Raw genomic sequence first — 16772 nt, 5'->3', positions numbered from 1 at the left:
AAGTCAGTAAATTCAGGGGTAATGTACACACCCATAAAATAAAGAGGAAGCAGAGGAGACAAGAAAGTGTTTGCATTCTTGTGATGACTAGAGTAGATGAGCCAAAAAAAAAAAAAAAAAAAGAAAGAAAAAAAGGGAAGAACACCCTTGGGATTTCTCAAGCTGAAAGAACTGAAGAAAAAATTCAAGCCTTGAGTTTCAGTAGTGAAGGATTCCATGGGAAAAATATTAAACAATGCAGGAGGCATCAAAAGAAGGTGGATGGAATACACAGAGTCATTATACTAAAAAGAACTGGTCGATATTCAGCCATTTCAACAAACGGATGCAGTGCTGAAAGCGCTCACTCGTTGTCTATGCCAAGAGATTTGGAAGACAGCTACCTGGCCAACTTACTGGAAGAGATCCATATTTATGCCTATTTCCAAGAAAGGTGATCCAACCAAATGTGGAAATTATCAAACAAGATCATTAATATAAAGAAGAATGGGGCATCAGAACTAGAGGAGGACTCATTAACAACCTGTGTTATGCAGGTGACACAACCTTGCTTGTTGAAAGTGAAGAGGACTTGAAGCAGTTACTGATGTAGATCAAAGACTGCAGCCTTCAGTATGGATTACACCTCAACATGAAGAAAACAAACACTCTTACGGCTGGGCCAATAAGAAACATCACGATAAACTGAGAAAAGATTGATGTTGTCAAGGATTTCATTTTACTTGTATCCACAATCAACACCCATGGAAGCAGCAGTCAAAAAATCAAAACATGCATTGCGTTGGGCAAATCTGCTGTAAAAGATCTCTTTAAAATGTTGAAAAGCAAAGATGTCACCTTGAAGACTAAGGTGTGCCTGACCCAAGCCATGGTATTTTCAATCGTATCATATGCGTGTGCAAGCTGGACAATGAATAAGGAAGATGGACGAAGAATTGATGCCTCTGAATTTAGTGATGGTGAAGAATATTGAAGATACCGCGGACTGCCAAAAGAACGAACAAATCTGTCTTGCAAGAAGTACAAGCAGAATGCTCATTAGAAGCAAGGATGGTGAGGCTACGTCTTATATACTTTGGACATGTTATCAGGAGAGATCAGTCCCTGGAGAAGGATACCATGCTTGGTAAAGTACAGAGTCAGGGAAAAAGAGGAAGACCCTCAATGAGATAGACTGACACAGTGGCTGCTACAATGGGCTCGAGCATAACAACGATCATGAGGGTGAAGCAGGACTGGGCAGTGCTTCGTTCTGTAGTACATAGGGTCACTATGAGTAGGAATTAACTCGACAGCACCTAACAATGAAAACAATAGGCTTAATTTCAAAAGTTTAGAAGTAGTAGTTCTTTAAGGTGTCACAAAATAAACTGTGTATGCCCCGTTGTCATCTCCAAATTCATTATTAACAAACCAACAAGGAGAATGAAAAGTAGAGACACAAATTCTATTCTCTTAGGAAAGGGACAACAGCAGGTAAGAAGTAGCAACACATTCTTGGAGGGAGAAGTCATGACCAACTTAACAGAGCAAAAGGATCTACACCCCGAAAGGGCGCAAGCAGAATACTCCTGAGTGTAAAGTTGATTTCCCTTGAAGACTCAGAAAGTCTCAGAACCTGGAGTCACCGGAAAATATAGAAGAAGGGTAAGACAAGAGAGCTGGTAGGCCCCTAGGTTCCCTTGTCCACTCTGCAGAGTCCTAGTTTCCACCAGGCAGCAGGTTTTTCTCTAGAGAATTTAATGAGAGAAGCCTCACATTTGGGGATACTGCAAGGGACAAAGGTGAAGTATGGGACTGAAAATAGGGTGACGAAGTGAAAACCTGAACACTGTGCTCAGCATCCAGGGCCCCAACAGCCAGGCATAAACCTTCCTAGCAGGATATTGAAAGATTCTTCTCTAAAGAAAATGAAGGGACCCAGTGAAAAGATCTATATAGCCTGACAATATTTTGGTGGTAAGGAAGGGAGAGGTGAGGATCAATTCATGAAGCCCACCGATGGACAAGTCCTACCATCCGCACAGTACTTCAAACTGACATTTTAGTGACATATTACTAAATATGCCATAGGCATTTGAGATCAAATTACAAACAAACATTAAGGGGGAAAAAAAGCAATTTGGCAATAATTAAAAAAGCAGGAAGTAGAATAGAACTAAAAAAACTACAAAACCAGAAACTATACTGTCTTCAAAGAAATGAGAGAGGAAATTGTACCCATGAAATAAGAACAAAATGCTATGAAAAAGGAGCAATCAGAGAAGCAGAATAAAATCACCTGCTTCTCCAAGAATTAAGATAAACAGAATTAGAAAACAGTAAAATATTTAGAAGATAAAGTAGAAGAAATAAAAGAAATGGACAAAATTAAAGAAAATGTAATGACAAAGAGTATCTATTCAGAAGATCTACCACACAACGAGGAGGTAGTGGTGGCTCAGGGGTAGAATTCTTGCCTTTCATGAGGGAGTCCTGGGTTTGATTCCTGGCCAATGTACCTCAAGCACAGCTACCACTCATATGTCAGTGGTGGCTTGTGTTGCTATGATGTTGAACAGGTTTCAGCAGAGCTTCCAGACTAAGATGGACTAGGAAGAAAGGCCTGGTGACCTATTTCTGATGAAAACCTTATAAATCACAAAGGTCTGATCATGTTGTGCATGGACTTGCAATGAGTGTGAGGCCAGCTTGACAGCACCTGACAACAATACTACCACCACATAACTAAGAGAAATTCTAGAAAAAGAGAGAAAAGGAAACAGAAGGGAAAAAATTATCACAGAAATAGCCTAAGAGAGCTTTAATGGCATGAGGATATGAACCAAGATACATAGCTTAAGGTGCTACTTCCCCAGTCCCCTGATGACCAGGCCACGCTTAGAGTCACACTGTTTATCATGGTTCAGGAATGACTCTCAGCGATGGACCTTTTCCTTCTCAGCCTGAACCGACATCCCATCCTCTTAAGTGGCCAGCAGAAAAGAGTCCTCCATGAGAAACGCTGCCTACATTAACTCATGATGTGATACACATAGAGTGGAGAGGAACACATAGAATCACTGATAACAAGCTGTTGCCTGACAGCCAATTAGACAATGAAGTTCCAGTCTTGAAATTAGATAATACCAATAAAGAAGATACAAAACTGATGATTGAGGAGCAAAACAAGACATATATATCTTAAAACATCAGGGAGAAGAATATATTCTATCTAAATTTATAATAATTAAGTAATTTTAATTTGATAAATATGTAACTTGATACCTGATTATGTACTAGTAGGAATACTAACGAGGAAAGAGGATTGCACATGGTGACAACAGTCTCTCAGCTGGGTATAAAAAGGACAATGTCGCAAGGAGATGGTCAAACTCAGGAACTTATTCATCTGGAAACTCACCCAGAACTTCCAACCTCTGACACCATGGTCAACTCCTGCTGTGGCTCCTCCGTCTGCTCTGACCAGGGCTGTGGCCAAGACCTCTGCCAGGAGACCTGCTGCTGTCCCAGCTGCTGCCAGACCACTTGCTACAGGACCACCTGCTGCTGCCCCAGTGCTGCCAGTCAGTGGGCTGCCAGTCCACCTGCTACAGGCACAATTGCTGCATTTCTAGCTGCTGCTGCCCCAGCTGCTGCCAGACCACCTGCTGCCGTACCATCTGTTGTTGCCCCAGCTGCTATGGATCCTCTTGTTGCTGAGTTCCCCATTCTATACCTACACCCTCCCCATCAACATTCTCCTCACTAAATCAGGAGCTTCTTTCTTCCAGGGCACTAGGGCACAGAATTCTGGCTGAGCCAGTCCCAATGACTGTGTGTCTAATCTCTGAATTCCTTCCCACACTGGCCCTAAGGCTCCTGGGCACAATGATTACTCACTGTCTCTCTCTCTAAGTGTCCAGTAAGAGTCCCAGATTGCTGTCCTCCTCCCTGGCATCCAGATATCACCTTCCACTACTCAAAAAGAAGGAAACTATTCGTCAGGCTTATGTGAGCACGGATAGTTATCCAAATTCTCAGATTTTATTGTTGACACTTTCTCAGCTTTTTCTGTTAGGGTGATGTTTCTATGTCTGTTTTTTTCTGTTTGATTATGCATTTCTGTTTCTGAGTACACAAATAAAATTGACTTACTATTCATTCCGTCTTATGTGTTCATAACTAGATGATGAATAATTGCTTTTACACACCATTGCAGACAAGAATTTAGACCCGGGTCACAACATAACAATAGTCTTTCCAAACCAAAACACCTCAGCACAAAAAAAACTCGTCTCACTGATCCTCCAGTGAAGCAGTCAAGCTCTATTCTTTCTAGACACCCTGGCTTGAAGAGAACAGCCAACAGGTGGACAATAGCTGTGGAAAGTTCTGGGAAGAGTTATTCTCCGTTCATGTACAAAATGAAGACTTCATTCCCATTTTAGTGTTTCTATTTTTAGGCAATAAAAGCTACAGAGGAACATTCATGTCTCCTGCTCCATAGTGGTGCTCTGTGACACTTCAACATCCCCCGAAGTATCTATCACTTGGGGGCAGAAAACGTGTTTGCCTTCTATTACTCTCGATAATGATTTTTCTGCTGGGTTCACTTTTTTCCACAGGGTATCTTCCCTCATAAAGAGATCACCCAATCTCTAGGACATCACACTTCACAAAGGCCACGGTGACCTCACTTTTAGATTGTTGTTTTTCTCAGTGTAGTACATTTGGGGGATTGGCTATATGCATAGACTTGACATACTGGTGCCTCTTTTTCAAAGCAACATTGAATCATAGCTCAAATAAATTACTGTACCTACTCTGACTGGCTCTTTTGGATAGAATAGTAGTTTTCCAAATGAGCTGCTTAGAGTTTCACAGAAGTACCTCAAAAGCTGCTGGACTGTGGCTGAGAGCTGGGCCTCCTCCCTTCAACTTGAGCGCCTCTGTTTTATCTGACTTTTATAAAGCGAGTTTCTGGATGAGGGAGAATTTTTAAAAAGTTAAAAAAAAAAGCTTACAAATCATTAAGTTAAAACAAGAAATTCACACCAGTATGAATGTTGTGAATAAAACAGTAAGAAGGCAGTGTAAGTGGGGGAAAAAAGTAGACGAGAAATCTTATGTTTGAAATACTAGTACAAAACGAACATCAAAGTGGCAAAAATCCACAATTCTTCCCTGGTCTATGGGTTTTTCATTGAGTTCTACTGAAGTAAGGATTAAAACTCATTGCAATCTGATATTCCTGATACTGCTTCTCTACACGAACCAGAAACACTTGCGGGTACTTATTTAAAACGCAAATCCCTGGGCTCTGCTCAAGATTCCTAAATCAGAATTTTTAGGGGCCAGTTTAGAGATTTAGAATTATTATCAAGTTCCCAAAGTAATTTTTATGTACACTATGTAAAAGAACCTCTGTAAATTCTAGCTCTACAAAATCACTTACCGTTCCATGAACATGCCATGATCTCCCACGCTTCTGTGCCTGTGTATGTGTCACTCTGGTTGGGGCTTCCTCTTCAGCCCTGTCCCCTTCTTGTTCTTCAAGGTCTATGTATAACAGCACTTTTATGCATCTTTTCCGGACATCTGGTTGCTCCTCCTACTCCATGGGAGTTCATAGCAGTTCTCTATACAGGATTTTTCATTGTACTGTAGCTATTTGTTCATCCATCTTTCCCCGTTTCTACACTGAATTTCTCAAGGATAGGGACTATATTATCCATTCAATGAACACTTATACAGAGCAAGCTCTTGTTCATGTTGTGAGCATAGGGGATTATAAAGAAGACCCACTGGTATCTTTTCTTAGGGAGCTCAGGAATAGTGATGAGAAAGCAATATGAAACACATAAGGAGCACGCTCTCAGATATGAGAAGAAGCTCACCTACGGTAAGGGTGGTTTGGGAGGAGAACACCAGGAAGTGTTTCCTAGAGGAGGTGACAACACCTAAATCTTAAATAGCAAGTAATATGAAGCTTCACGCATAGTGCCTGGAACAGAAGTTCTTGACCACCGTTTGTTGAATAGATGAGTGAGTGATAAGCTACAGTACTCCAGTTTTACCATTCTTTCAAAATTCATCAAAGACCTTTCAGGAAGAACATTTCTCACCAACATAAAGCTTGTCTGCAAACATGGGCCTGATATTGTGATCCCTATCGTGAGTCACTCAGGCCTCTTTTAGGCCCCAATCCAATCCCTCCATGACCCTGTGCCACATTCTGAGCATTGAAGACTGTGGGATTACTGACTCACTTTGGCTCTCAGGAAAGTGACTCTGAAGACATTACATGTTTCTGGAAGTACTATTTGTTGGGACAATAATCCATTACTCAGCTGACGGATTTCCTGAACCCTCAGAAAAGGATTAGGACAAGGGTCTGAATGTTTTCTACACCCTCTAAATCCCCACCTATGACATTTATGGAATAAAATCTCATTGATTTGAACACAGTTCATTTGGGACATGTGTGGACTAATTTGCTCTGGCCTACACCCAAGTGAAATTTGGTATATTCCATAAAATAACAGTTTACAAGGTAAAATGAGAAGGTAAATATAATTATGGAAGATATATTTAACTCAATGTGGATTAACTTTGCATTAATTACAAGTGAATCATCTCTTTCTGAACTTAAACCTTGAAACTCATTGTTCAGAAGCATTCCTTAGCTATGATTCCTAATTTTGTTTTAAATGTATTAAAAAGAGACTAAAAGGTATTATTTTTCAAAGTTCCTAGCCAACCAAATTAGCCTAGCCTGCCTTCCTGTTTTTTCACACTAGAGAAATTTCATTATACTGTTTCTGTGGAGAAATTTGGTATTTTGTTATAAATTTAAAAGATTTCTTACATTATTAAAATGCTTACTCAAGTTCCAAAAACTTTTATTAAGTATCTGCTGTGTACCAAAGACTTTGCTACATGCTGGAGATTCAAAGAGGAATAACATGGATGCAGCCCCAGAGGTGAGGATGCACCGAGCTTTGCGGGTGTATCAAGAGAATAACACCGAATAATTGCTTGAAAGAGTAAGAGAAGGTGTAATAGAAAGTGGCTCTGAGCTAGGATTTTGCTCAATAGAAAATAAGGAGTAGGTTTTCCAAGGAGTTGGACAGAATTGCAAAGAACAGGGTCTGGAACATGTATAGCACAGAGCTTAGGGTGATAAGGGAGGTGGAAGAGTGGCTGGAGATGGGCTTGGGAAGGTAGATTGTGAGAAGGTTGTTATGCCTTGTTAAAGAGTTTGGGCTACATCCTGAGGGCTCCAGGGAGTTCGCACAAGCAGAAGCCTTTCTTCTTAAGGCTCTGCCCCAAACCTGGCCGTGGCACACAAAATCTGGCAAAACAGACATAAGGAGGAACACAGTTCACAAGATGTGTTTCTTGGCTAAGCCAACTCTTCTGTTTGTTTTAAAATTTGATTCTATTTAATACTGAAAAGATTCTCCAATAATCCCAACATTTAAAAAATAATATAAAAAGTAAAATCCCCCTGATGACTTTCCTCCCATCGCTTTTTCCTATAAAAACATATCAGTGTGTAAATATATTTTACTTTCTTCTCTACAAAAATGGGTCCATGTGGTACATTTATTCAATGAATACTTACTGAGTATCTATACTATACTATACCTTGCACTATTTGAGTAACTAAGCATAAGACACTGAACAAGAGATCATATTCTAGAAGGATGATATTGATAATAAGCATAAGAATGAATTAGCTAATTTAAAATAAAGATAAGTGCTAGGAAGACAATTAAAACACAAAAAGTACAATGTGATGGAAGAGCCTGGAAGGTTCTTGAGATTGGGAGGTCAGGAGCGGCTTCTCTGAAGAGAACATTTGAGTCAAGACTTGAGTGATGCTGAGAAGCCCCAGGTCATGTGCTAGAGGCCAAGTCTCTCAGGCCCAGGAAATATCAAGTGCTAAAACCCTATAGTGGGAACAACCTTGGCATGTGCTCAGGACAGGAAAGCCACCAGTGTGGCTGGAACACAGTGAATGAGGGGGAGGCTTGCAAGGGATGAGCCTGGAGAGGTGAGTGAGGACCACTTTAGGGACAGCATCAAAGTTCAAGATAAGATTTCAAAATTGTTTTTAACAATTTTAACAACTTAAAACTTATTTTATGTTTAAAATAAGCATTGAAGGGTTCTAAGGGCAAGATGTTTTGACTTATGCTCTAAAAACATAACTGTGGCTGTTGTATGGAGAATGGATTGCAGACAGGCAAGGAAGAAGTAGGGAGAATAGTTAAGAGATGATTAATTTATTACAAGTAAGATAAGACAGTTGTTTGGACAAAAGTAGTAACAACAGAGATGGAGAAAAGTGAATTTATTGGGCAGTGTTTTGGAGACACAGTGGATAGAACTTATTGATGGCCTAGGCATGGAGGGTGAGAAAAAAGGAGGGTGAGAGAGAAGATTTAATCATGGGCCATCTAGAATTTTTGTGTTAACAGTTAAAACTATCATAGTGCCAATCTGAGGGCAGACGGAGACTAAGAGTTCTGTTTTGGCCGTGTCAAGCTGGAGATGCATATTAGTTACTGGAATGAAGAGGTCAAGGAGGAAGTCTACAGATATGTCAGGGATAAAGGTATAAACATGGTATTCTTGGGGGTGGGTGAAATCACACAAGGAGAGAGAATAGGTAAATAAAAGAAAAAAAGAAAGAGGGTAAAGGATGGAACCAGGGAGTCTCCTAACATTTAGAGGCCAAGGGAGGAGAAGCTGCAGCAAAGGAGGATAAGAGAGGACAGCCCTTAGAATCATTAAGTGGCATTGAATCACAGTTTTGCCTTTAAAAGGTTAATAAATATTGCAACTCACTTTCCAAAAAGGTGACACCAATTTACACTATCATCATACACTTATAAATCTGGTTTCTATGCATCCTCACCCCACATGTGTCTGTCAGTTTGTCGTACTGTGGGGGCTTGTGTGTTGCTGTGATGCTGGAAGCTATGCCACCGGTATTCAGATACCAGCAGGGTCACCCATGGAGAACAGGTTTCAGCTGAGCTTCCAGATTAAGACAGAAGAGGAAGAAGGACCTGGCAGTCTACTTCTGAAAAGCATTAGCCAGTGAAAACCTTATCAATAGCAGTGGAACATTGTCTGATATAGTGCTGGAAGATGAGCCTCCCAGGTTGGAAGTCACTCAAAAGATGACTGGGGAAGAGCTGCCTCCTCAAAGTAGAGTCGACCTTAATGACATGGATGGAGTAAAGCTTTTGGGACCTTCATCTGCTGATGTGGGATGACTCAAAATGAGAAGAAACAGCTGCAAACATCCATTAATAATTGGAACCTGGAATGTACGAAGTACGAGTCTAGGAAAATTGGAAATTGTCAAAAATGAAATGGAACGCATAAACATGGATACCCTAGGCATTAGTGAGCTGAAATGGACTGGTATTGGTCATTTTGAATCGGATAATCATATAGTCTACTACGCTGGGAATGACAACTCGAAGAGGAATGGTGTTGCATTCATCTTCAAAAAGAACGTTTCAAGATCTATCCTGAAGTACAATGCTGTCAGTGATAGGATAATACCCACATGCCTATAAGGAAGACCAGTTAATACGACTATTATTCAAATTTACACACCAACCACTAGGGCCAAAGATGAAGAAACAGAAGATTTTTATCAGTTGCTGCAGTCTGAAATTGATCAAACATGCAATCAAGATGCATTGATATTCACTGGTGATTGGAATGCAAAAGTTGGAAACAAAGAAGAAGGATCAGTAGTTGGAAAATATGGCCTTGGTGATAGAAACAATGCCGGAGATCGAATGATAGAATTTTGCAAGACCAAAGGTTTCTTCATTGCGAATACCTTCTTTCATCAACATAAACGGTGACTATACACATAAAAAAAAAAAAAAAATTTTTTTTTTTTTTTATACACATGGACCTTGCCAGATGGAACACACAGAAATCAAATTGACTACATCTGTGGAAAGAGACAATGGAAAAGCTCAATATCATCAGTCAAAACAAGGCCAGGGGCCTACTGTGGAACAGACCATCAACTGCTCACATGCAAGTTCAAGCTGAAACAGAAGAAAATCAGAGCAAGTCCACAAGAGCCAAAATATGACCTTGAGTATATCCCACCTGAATTTAGAGATGATCTCAAGAATAAATTTGATGAATTGAACACTAGTGACCAAAGACCAGACAAATTGTGGAATGACATCAAGGACATCATCCATAAAGAAAGCAAGAGGTCACTGAAAAGACAGGAAAGAAAGAAAAGACCAAGATGGATGTCAGAGGAGACTCTGAAACTTGCTCTTGAGTGTCAAGCAGCTAAAGCAAAAGGAAGAATTCATGAAGTAAAAGAACTGAACAGAAGATTTCAAAGGGTGGCTCGAGAAGACAAAGTAAGTATTATAATGACATGTGCAAAGAGCTGGAGATGGAAAACCAAAAGGGAAGAACACGCTCGGTGTTTCTCAAGCTGAAAGAATTGAAGAAAAAATTCAAGCCTCGAGTTGCAATAGTGAAGGATTCCATGGGGAAAATATTAAATGATGCAGGAAGCATCAAAAGAAGATGGACGGAATACACAGAGTCTTTATACCAAAAAGAATTAGTTGATATTCAACCATTTCAAGAGGTGGCATATGATCAGGAACCGATGGTACTGAAGGAAGAAGTCCAAGCTGCTCTGAAGGCATTGGCAAAAAATAAGGATCCAGGAATTGATGGAATATCAATTGAGATGTTTCAACAAACAGATGCAGCGCTGGAGGTGCTCACTCGTCTATGCCAAGAAATAATGGAAGACAGCTTCCTGGCCAACTGACTGGAAGAGATCCATATTTATGCCCATTTCCAAGAAAGGTGATCCAACCGAATGTGGAAATTATAGAACAATATCATTAATATCACACCCAAGTAAAATTTTGCTGAAGATCATTCAAAAGCGGCCGCAGCAGTGTATCATCAGGGAACTGCCAGAAATTCAGGCCGGTTTCAGAAGAGGACATGGAACCAGGGATATCATTGCTGATGTCAGATGGATCCTAGCTGAAAGCAGAGAATACCAGAAGGATGTTTACCTGTGTTTTATTGATTATGCAAAGGCATATGACTGTGTGGATCGTAACAAACTACGGATAACACTGCGAAGAATGGGAATTCCAGAACACTTAATTGTACTCTTGAGGAACCTTTACATAGATCAAGAGGCAGTTTGGACGGAACAAGGAGATACTGGTTGGTTTAAAGTCGGGAAAGGTGTGAGTCGGGGTTGTATTCTTTCACCATACCTATTTAATCTGTATGCTGAACAAATAATACGAGAAGCTGGACTATATGAAGAAGAACGGGGCATCAGGATTGGAGGAAGACTCGTTAACAACCTGTGTTATGCAGATGACACAACCTTGCTTGCTGAAAGTGAAGAGGACTTGAAGCACTTACTAATGAAGATCAAAGACCACAGCCTTCAGTATGGAGTACACCTCAACATGAAAACAAAAACCCTCACAACTGGACCAATGAGCAACACCATGGTAAACGGAGAAAAGATTGAAGTTGTGAAGGATTTCATTTTACTTGGATCCACAATCAACAGCCATGGAAGCAGCAGTGAAGAAATCAAAAGACGCATTGCATTGGGCAAATCTGCTGCAAAGGACCTCTTCAAAGTGTTGAAGAGCAAAGATGTCACCCTGAAGACTAAGGTGCGCCTGACCCAAGCCATGGTATTTTCAATCACATCATATGAATGTGAAAGCTGGACAATGAATAAGGAAGACTGAAGATGAGTTGACGCCTTTGAATTGTGGTGTTGGCGAAGAATATTGAATAGACCATGGACTGCCAAAAGAACAAACAAATCTGTCTTGGAAGAAGTGCGGAATGCTCCTTAGAGGCAAGGATGGCAAGACTGCGTCTTAATACTTTGGACATGTTGTCAGGAGGGATGAGTCCCTGGAGAAGGACATCATGCTTGACAGAGTACGGGGTCAGTGGAAAAGAGGAAGACCCTCAGCGAGGTGGATTGACACAGTGGCTGCAACAATGAGGTCAAGCATAACAACGATTGTAAGGATGGTGCAGGACCGGGCAGTGTTTCTTTCTGCTGTGCATAGGGTCACTATGAGTTGGAACCAACTCAACGGCACCTAACAACAACAACAATGCATCCTCACCAGCCTTGATTATGATCAATCTTAATAATTTTTTTTTTGTCGTTTGGTAAAAGAAGATAGTATTCTATTGTTTTGAGTTGCATTTTCTTAATTACAAGTTAATTTAAGCATTTTTTCTTATGTCTATTAGCTATTTGCTTCTATTATCTCCTATTTAGCCCACCTTTTACCCTCAACCTGCTCCATTCCTGCCAGTTTCACCGGTGACCTCTGTTTCAATCTTTAAGCTCACCTCCAACTTTGGCACCTCATTCGGGGGGTCTGAAACTGTAGCTCTGCACCAGAAGGATCTCAAGAACTATAAAGAATAGAGAGAGGAAGTGTAGGTTCCTCCCCAGACCTCCTGAGTCAGACTCTCTGGAGGTGTATTGAGAACCACAGTATTAATGCTGTGTCTCCTGCCTAGAGCTCTGTGGCTTCCCCTACCAGTTCGTAGCAGGTCCCTTGCCTCCTGAGGAGGCATTGCTTTCCTGTCTACTAAGCAGTTTAAAGGCAGTTTTATCTGTAGAACACTTTCTCAAGAAATGTACCAGTGGACACCCTTGGGTTTGTATATCAGCATACCAGGGCAAGATGAGATTCAAAATACTTAACAACCAGTAAGTCAAGGTAACTGTCTTAGTTATCTAGTGCTGCTATAAAAGAAATACTACAAGAGGATGGCTTTAACAAAGAGAAATTTATTCTCTCACAGTCTAGTAGGCTAGAAGTCTGAATATAGGACACCAGCTCTGGGGGAAGGCTTTCTCTCCCTGTTGGCTCTGGGGAAGTTCCTTGTCATTAATCTTCCCTTGCTCTAGGAGATTCTCTGTACAGGAACCCCAGATCCAAAGGACACGCTATGCTCCTGGGCTGCTCTCTTGGTGGTATGAGGTCCCCATGTCTCTCTGCTGGCTTCTGGCTTTTATATCTCAAAAGAGATTGACTTAAGATACAACCTAATATTGTAGACTGAGTACTGCCTCATTAACATAACTCTCTAATCCTGCCTCATTAACATCATAGGGGCAGGGTTTACAAAATATAGGAACATCAGATGACAAAATAGTGGACAATCACACAACACTGGGAATTATGGCCTAGCCAAGCTGACAGACATTTTGGGGGGAACACAATCAATCCATGACATTCCACCCTTTGGCCCCCAAAAATTCATGTTCTTGCTACATGTAAAACATATTCACTCCATCATATCAGCAAAAGTCTTAATTCAACTCCAAATCCAAAATCCAAAAATTCTTCTTCATCTGTGAAATCTAGAATATAAGTTATCACTTCCAAAGCACAATGGTGGAACAGGCACAAGGTAGATACTTCCATTACATGGGAGAAATTGGAGGGAAACAGGGGATAACAGCCACCAAGCAAGTCAGCAGAACACATTACATTAGCTCTCCAGTCTTGAAAATAATCCTTTGTTCTCTGAGACCATTTAGACAATGGACCTGCCCTCCAGATTATAGGTATTGGCCATACTCTCCAGACTCTGGGTGGAGACCCCTCAGTCCTGGGCTTCAGCTCTGCCTTCCAGGCTCACTGGAACAGCAACTCTGCTCCCCTGGCTTTGGGCGGCCCCATTCTCCTAGTCCATCTGAGTGGTGACTCTATCCTTTGAGACTGAGGCTCTGTTTCCCGTGCTCCTTGTCTGTTCAACTTATGCTTCCCGGTTTCTTGGCCTCTCAGCCCCTTGGACCTCATCGCCTGTGTCTGCCTTGTTCAGCCAAGTGTTCCAAAGCTCTTTAACTCCACTGATAAGTGCCCGGAGGCACCCCACTCCTGGTACCAAATGTCATAGGCTGGGTTCTCTAGATAAGCAAAACCAGTAAAGCATATAAATATATATATGGAGAGATTTATATCAAGAGAATGGCTCATGTGGTTGTAGAGGCTGGAATGTCTCAAGTCCATGGGTCAGGATAGAGGCGCCTCCTGAGTCACGTAGCTGCAGGGGCTGGTGAATGAAAGATCAGCAGGTCAAAGAGTGGGGCTTTTGCTCAGAGCCTGTGAAGATCGATGAATCCCAAGATCAGCAGGCAAGACCACAGGTAAGCTGTTAGCTCAAGTCCTAAGAACTGGAGGTCAGACAAACAGGAGTGAGCTGCAGGATCCAGAGCAAGCAAAAGCCCATGAGTCTTGCCAGAATGTCCACTTATACTCAATGCAGACCACATGCCCAAGGAAACACCCTTTCAACTGACTGGCTACTCACAGCAGATCCCATCATGGAGATGGTCACATTACATCAAATCTCATCATGGAAGTGATCATAACACCATACAACTGCCAAACCACTGAGAATCATGGCCCAACCAAGTTGACACACACGCTTAACCATCATAGTCACCAACTAATCAGAATGGACATCAGGCTTAGCCCTAGAGCAGGATCCTAGAGCCCTCCTCGCAGTTCTTAGCTTTAACTCATTCGTGCTGGATCACAGGGATGCAGCATGGGGAAAAAGGACACTCAGAGAGCTCAGGGCAGCGGCTGTTTACCAACAGAACTTCAATATCTTAACACTCAGTACAACTAAACTGGCTGAACATTAGCCTGGCCTGAGAACCACCCCCAACTCTCAGCCCTAGAGGTTCACAGTGGAGATCTCTAAGTAGGGTAGTGGCATGAAAAAATTTCCTTTAATTTTTTTTTTCTGCTTACAAAAGATAAACAAATCATCATAGAAAAAGCAGGAAAAAAAGTGTTAAGGAAATTAAGTTTCCATAATCGCATCAACCAGAGATAATTACTACTAATAGTTCCAGCCATTGCATTAATATTTTCTACACATTTTTAGATAATTGAGGTTATATTGTATATTTATTTTTATATAAATATAAATATTTTCAGTATCATAAACAAAATTTTCAATTTCAGTGGTGATCCCTCAAAGTCTATTTCATTCCACATAATCTACCAATATTTTCAAGTCAAGAAAAGGGAAGAAAACAAAGTCCAGGTGTCCTGGGGGTTCTTCTATCTTGGTCCACTGACCATTATTATTTACAGCTGACCACCCTGATATGCCTTTACCCTGCCTCCTGATGCTAAGATGCCATTATTCTGAGATTTCCTTATATCTGCATTGGACTTTCTTTTTACTATAAGGAATGCTCCAAAAATCACGGGCATGGTATTGCCCACGCATGGGGAAGAGTGACACCTGGACTACTCCATGTCACGGTTCACATGACAACTGCTCTGTGTAAGAAGCTACAGTGTCTGTAAACATAGATGATGCCCACAAGGAAGAAATGACAGGAGACAATTCAGTAGGAAAGAGTAGATGGAGTGAGAGTCAACACATCCATCTCAGAATATTTAACCAGCATCCGAGCCAAGAGGATGCACACAGAAGAAGATACACAATATTCGATTCAGGAAGAGCCAATGGGATTAATCCTAACACATCAGGCAAAGGAAACAATGTTTTGTATTCATCTTGGGAAACATAGTTGCCTAATTTGATAATTGCTTAATTATTAGAATAAAAAATAACAAGAAAAGAGCTCCCTCAGAAGGGGACATGGGGCAAGGAGACTTCTAGATTCAAGAACTTTACTCTCTTGGAAACACACCCAGTACCTCTACCCTCTGACACCATCGTCAACTCCTGTTGTGGTTCCTTCTGCTCTGACCAGGGCTGTGGTCAAGACCTCTGCCAGGAGACCTGCTGCCACCCCAGCTGCTGACAGACCATCTGCTGCAGGCCCATCTGTTGTGTGTCCAGCTACTGCAGGCCCCAGAACTGCCAATCCGTGTTTTGCCAGCCCACTTGTTGCAGGCTCAGCTGCTGTGTATCCAGCTGCTGTAGGCCTCAATACTGCCAGTCTGTGTGTTGCCAGCCCACTTGCTGTGTGTCCAGTTGCTGCTGCCCCAGTTGCTGTGGTTGCAGGTGTCGCTTGCCCCTCTTGTTGCAAGACCACTTGCTATTGAATGACCTGCTACTGTCCCAGTTGTTGTGGTGGTTCTTGCTGTTGAGCGTCCTGCCCTAGATCCATGAACTATCCATCAGTTTCCTTGCTCCCATCTTCAGTCCAGGCAGACAGTGTCTATGCAACAAAACAGCTGGCACTTCTTGATGCCATAAACTTATAAATAGGACCACCAAACTGATTTGGAAATGTCTGGTCTTTATATTATTGCCTCCTTTAGTCTCTTTTGTAGAAACATCTTATTATTAGTGACTCAGACTTTACAGTGAGATATTGTAACAATTTATTTTAGAATTCCCAACTCTGATTCAAAATATAAGAGTCTTCAAATATTCCCTTTCTGTATTTTTCTTTGTAATAATATTTTTCTCATGTGGAACTGCTTGAAGTTCCCCAACAAAGCCTTTTAGCATTCAAAGGCACTAAAGTTTCTCATCTCTCGTCATTTGTTGTCATTGAAATATTCTACCTATATCCCTTTTTTTTTTTTTTTTTTTTTTGCACAACGTAGGAGCACATTATCTCAGGGGACTTTACAATAGAAAAATTAAATTGGAACTCATTAATGAGATTTTATCAAGACCAGAATTTAGTCTGACAGCAGCAATAAGAAAAGGTTTAAAGGATTTTAGATCTAAAATGTACAACATGAGAGCTA

General features: G+C 41.2%; 1 pseudogene; it reads left to right on the top strand.

Annotated features, from left to right (window-relative positions):
* The first annotated feature begins 3427 nt into the window (after positions 1-3427).
* On the top strand, positions 3428-16174 carry LOC126063173 (keratin-associated protein 4-7-like; annotated as a pseudogene).
* The last annotated feature ends 598 nt before the right edge of the window (positions 16175-16772 follow it).

Source organism: Elephas maximus, chromosome 19 (assembly GCF_024166365.1).
Source record: "Elephas maximus indicus isolate mEleMax1 chromosome 19, mEleMax1 primary haplotype, whole genome shotgun sequence".
Classification (NCBI taxonomy): Eukaryota; Metazoa; Chordata; class Mammalia; order Proboscidea; family Elephantidae; genus Elephas; species Elephas maximus.
Note: the sequence above shows the minus strand (reverse complement) of the source record. Positions and strands in the feature narration are given on the sequence as shown.